Raw genomic sequence first — 5374 nt, 5'->3', positions numbered from 1 at the left:
ACACACACACACACACACACACACACACACACACAATCAATTACACCTGCAGAGGAAAAGAGCTCCACAAGCCATTTCACTTGGAGTCAGAAAGCAGACTTGATCACCTCCTACGTGTCGCCTTTTCTCTTCCAAACTTCCCATCACTGGATACAGAGGAACTGTGAGGTCTCTGCTATAAACACTAAGCCAAGTGTCAAAGCCGCAGGTTTGCTCTAGTGAGTGTAACAAAGTGTAACAGTATGAGGCTCCATGTTTGAACAAGAACTCTGTCCTCCCTATCCTTTCCAATCTCGCACACAGCAGTGCATCCGTTGTTGCAAAGGTTTACTCATCAACATACCCACRGAGCCCTCAATTTGAAGGGATGCTACATTAGTTCTGGTAGCTGAAAAYACATGAGGAAATGTGTTGGGGGCCTGCTGTTGTTACACCTTMCTATATGGAGCAATTTGTTTCAGTCACCTCCTAATATTTGCATGATTCTTTTCAAATTTGTTTCTGAAATWATTTGGCTCGGTACTGAACATGTAATGTCAAGTTTGACTCTAGCTGTGCTAACTTTCTCTCGTTCTCTGAAGTAAAACTTTTGTTTTTTTATCATCACTATTGCTGTGTTTTCAGGTTTACACTTGCTTTCAAGAAAGACTTCTGACAAAAAGAAAGTACTGTTTTAAAAAAGCTGATTTGAAAATAAAGACCTAGCATTCCTTGAAGGAATCCATATCAGAGATAAACACTTCTAATTTTAGGTCAGCATCTGTAAAATAAACTGACTTACAGCCATTTTTATGTGTTAATGGACTGTAGTTTAGTTGTGGCAGACATCTTGAAGTGGATTGACTCCAAAAGTTATTCAGCTGAAARTGAACAWACGTCTGTCTRTCCATCCGTTTTCTTWCRCTTATCTGGGGTCGGGTCGCRGGGGCAGYAGCCTAAGCAGAGAGACCCAGACTTTTCCTCTCCCCAGCCACTTGGACCARCTCCTTTGGGGAAATCCCAAGGCATTTCCAGGTCAGCTGAGAAACACAGTCCCTCCAGTGTGTCCTGGGTCTTCCTCTGGGTCTCCTCGTAGTGGGACATGCCCGGAACACCTCACCAGGAAGGCATCCAGGAGGCAGATGCCTGAGCCACCTCAGCTGGCTCAACTCGAGATGGGGCAGCAGCGGCTTTACCTTGAATCCCTCCTGGATGACCGAGCTTCTCAGCCTATCTATAAGAGAGTCCAGACACCCTGTGGAGGAAACTCATTTYGACTGCTTGTATCTGTGATCTYGTTCTTTAGGTCACTACCCAAAGCTCATGACCATAGATGAGGGTAGGAACATCACTGCAGACGCAGCACCAATCCACCTATTGATCTCCTGCTCCATTCTTCCCTCGTTCGTGAACAAGACCCCAAGATACTTGAACTCCTCCACTTGGAGCAGGACATTTTCCCCGACMCGGAGGATGCACTTTACCCTCKTCTGGTTCAAGRCCATGGTCTCKGATTTGGWGGCACTGACCCTCATCCTTGCCRCTTCACACTCGGCTGCGAACCGCTCCAATGAGAGCTGGAGCATTGCTGGTAAAAATGTACATTCGATGATAAATGTTTGCCAATTTCATCAGGATCCATCCAGTTTTTTTATTTTTATTTTTTGCTTTTCCCTAAATTTCACTCAACTGTTACCAAAGTTACAGGTAAAGAGCTTGGAAAAATTAGTGCTCCAAGTATATGCGGGAAGTTATTCTCAGATATTATCCCACCAAATTTTGGCTCAGTATTAATAAAAATGGCAGTCCTCTTTTTCTGTCTTTTTAAATGTTTATTAGCTGTGGTGGCCATCTGGAATTGATTTGACTGCAAAAGTTAATCAGTTATGTAATTAAAATCCATTTTAAGAAGTTTTGCTTACACATGCAAATGCCTGCTTTTCACCTTTTTTTGGCAGGGAATAAAAATGAGCCAAATTTAGTTAAAAATGCACATTAGTTGAGCTCGTATTCTTTTTCTTTGTGGGATATAAAGCATGCTCTTGAAATGAATCATTCTCTCACGTGGGCCTTTTGTGCAAGTCTAGCACTCTTGAACTCAACTGTTCCTGTTGCACAGCTCCCCTCCACTTCTTTCACTTTCATTAGAGCTTTCAGTATAAAACCTGTCATTACATAGCGAGATGCTTGATGCCTCTGGCCTTTGATATCCGCCACGACGGAAATTCAAAGGATGCCTGGAAACCGTCTCGCCCTTTCTCACACAACATGGTGGCATTGTTAAAGCAYGCTGCTTCTTAAAACCCGCTGCCACACTCAGACTGACTGACGTCTGAGAAGACCTAATGTGTTCCTTCCATCTGTTTCCAGATCAGAAGTCAGAGGCCCATTCTGTCCAAGCTGCTGCCTGTCCTTGGATGGAATTTTTTTGTGCCATCGAAAGAGGGAACTAAAGGAAMTGAAGCCGCAGAGAAGTTTCTCCGGCAGTAACCAGTCTGCCGTCACTCCCCTGCGAATAGATGGAGTCTAATTGATGTTTGTGTATGTGCACCTGCTTGTGTGCAGTTCAAGTCACTGTACTCTCCAAAGGCTCATTAATTATAGTTGGAGCCATTATGGAGATAAGTGTGAGCTTGACTATTGGAGCTGACGATAGGAAGAAAAATTACCTGTTTTGGAGCTTCTTCTCTCTAATCAGCTGCCCATTAGCAACACTGAGGGACTTCTATTATCGCCTTTTGTTCTTCCATGTCTTTTTCTTTTCGATTTCTGTTTGGCATTTCTCCATCGTTCAGTGCATCCTCACGAGTGTGTGCACGCGCCCGTGTGTRTGTTTCCCCATTATAATCCGAGGCACATGATAATGAGCCAATATTCATGCAATCTGGAGCACTTTGTACATATCATCCTTGTGAGGACAAACCATCACTTAATGTGACTTTATATCTTTTAAAGAGAGGTTCTGTGGAAAGGATACAAACAATTAATATTTTACGTATGGCAGATTGTGTATTTTATTCCATGATTAAACAAATGACTACAATTGACAGCTGGGGGATTATTTGCACAATGATAGCACAGTTCGGACAGTCTTGTAATCCTTTGTCAGAGTATCAACAATACTAATATTATCTCTGAGGGGAAAATGAGGGGAAAAACATTGGACATTGTCTTCACTAAAGACTGTTTTCATAACATTGGTAGATATTCTGAGTAAACAGGGGTTTTATGACTAAGCAAAATAATATTATTCAAACTAAATATCACTTTAGTATCATTTTCTTTGGTGCCCACAACAGCTCTTTGTTTTTCCAAACTGAGATCATTAAGAGGCTAGTTCTGACCAGATGGATGAGGTAATGGTTCACTTGATGGGCAATACGACCAAGTTGCTGCTGGCCTGCAATTATTCCAGCCTCAAACTTTTTTTCTTTACTGCGTTACGCAATTGTTTGTTTGAAAGACTTTACATTGTCAATTTTGCATTGTGCAGTTATTTACAAATAATTCTWGGAGAGTTACAAGCAACAAGCTGTAGCCTTCTGGTACAGCCTGGGGCATTTTTTTCAAAATAATATTTCTGGCAGAATAACTATGAGGTGCAAGACTGATGGCTTTGTAAAGATTTGCAAAATAGTGTTTGCATAAACTATTTTGGACTGAAGCCATTTTAAGATGGCAGATTTGGATTAAAAATTATATTACTGATACCATCATAGTATGCCATTGAAATAATTCATGTTGTAGATTTAAAGATGTCATATCTTCTTAGATAAAAATGTTCCAAAGTCACATTGTCTGATTGTTTCTCTGGTCTTAACAACTCTGTTAAAAGAAATAAATATCCCTTTAAGTTATGTGGAAAACATATGCTTGAGGAATTTTATTTAATTGAAATCTTTTGGTCATCTGTGTTCACTTGATTTTGTGGTAATTAGATTTTCTTTTTCCTGCTGATGTATATGCTGATTGACACATTTCTGATGTTCCATAAAGGTTTTAGTGCATCTGAGCCACAGACACCTTGAGCTGACAGGATCAAAGTGATGGACTTAAACAGGCATTAAACARAAACACAAGCACTTGCTGTGATCTGTACAAATATCAGCAGCTCACTTTATGTGGAAAGATAAATATGTTTCAGTAGAAACTATGTGTTATTACAAACTGTTCGAACATAATTTTTAACCATTAGTCCTTTCTATAATGGTGTTGTAACTCTGATGTCCTGTGACTGAGGCAGATGCAGATAAATATTGACAAAGATAAGCAACCAGTCACTGTTAATGTCCTTTCTGTTATTGTGTTCAATTGTTTTGTTTTAAAAGGCAAAAAATAACATCAAATACAYAATTAAAATAAGTAAATTAAATCAATAAGGCATCTATTTCTTTGGTAGGGGCAAGGAGGTGCTTAAAGGGGGGTATTATGTATTTTCCAGGCAATAGTTCAATTCTGTACTACAATTAAGTAACTGTTACCTTCAGTTGTTATGAAAATGTTGTATATATTGAAAATAAATTTGACTTTSCATCTTAGTCTAGCTAAATGCCTTGAAATTGGTCTCAGTTTCTTTAGGAACCTCCTACTGCTTTTTAACATTTCCATTTCAGCACATTTTCAAACAATGCTTCAGAGTGGGGTGCCCTGTGGGGCTGGAGCTCGGCTGCAGACTGAGCTCCAGGGAGGAGCTTTGTGTAAATAGGTGGCACTTTGTACCAGCAAGTGTTTAGGCAGATACTCATGGCTACCACATGAGATTCAAGGATTTCTCAAACATGCATGAATGAGACAAAGCAACACAGTGGTTATGTTTTTGATGAGGGAACATTATAACATGATAGCTTTATGATCTGGAAACTAATGTCTTACACTACTGCTGTCAAACAATAATTTACTGCACCAAATAAAGAGCAAGAACAACAAAAACATTGCATCCAAATGGAAATGTCATGCCATTTGCTAAATATAACCTATCATTCTCACTCCTCATCATTTTGGGGATTAGTTTTTTGGTTTGCACAATATTACGCATGCAAACAATCGACTTATGGTTAATTGTTGAATAGTGGTTTATTAGATTAAAATCTGTTCCAATCAATTACCTGATAACCTCTGCTGCCACATCACATGGTCCATTTAAATTGCTGTAACCAGAAAGGTATGCCTTCTCTGAGACTTTCAATTTGAGTCAATAGAGACTTCAAACTTCAAACCATTTTTAAAATTGTGTTGTTAGGCAAAATAGAGCAATTTTGTAGTAGCTGAAAGGGCTGGTGTCAAAACCTGAAAGCAAAAACTTTAGTGGATAAGCAGATTTAGAGGCATTTTAGTTTGTCTCAAGGAAGTTATGGAACATAGTTTGACAGCTGAAAAAACTCTAACCCTTGTGTGT

At 39.6% G+C, this 5374-nt stretch overlaps 1 long non-coding RNA gene across 1 annotated transcript in view; it reads left to right on the top strand.

The window, feature by feature from the left end:
• LOC106524442 (uncharacterized) overlaps window positions 1-3762 on the top strand; it is a 37213-nt gene extending 33451 nt beyond the window's left edge. Inside the window, exon 3 of the long non-coding RNA XR_001311004.1 lies at window positions 2350-3762. This is a non-coding gene — a long non-coding RNA (uncharacterized LOC106524442). The remainder of the gene's footprint in view (window positions 1-2349) is intronic.
• Window positions 3763-5374: the final 1612 nt, after the last annotated feature.

The sequence above is a fragment of the Austrofundulus limnaeus genome, unplaced genomic scaffold (genome assembly GCF_001266775.1).
Source record: "Austrofundulus limnaeus strain Quisiro unplaced genomic scaffold, Austrofundulus_limnaeus-1.0 Scaffold187, whole genome shotgun sequence".
Classification (NCBI taxonomy): Eukaryota; Metazoa; Chordata; class Actinopteri; order Cyprinodontiformes; family Rivulidae; genus Austrofundulus; species Austrofundulus limnaeus.
Note: the sequence above shows the minus strand (reverse complement) of the source record. Positions and strands in the feature narration are given on the sequence as shown.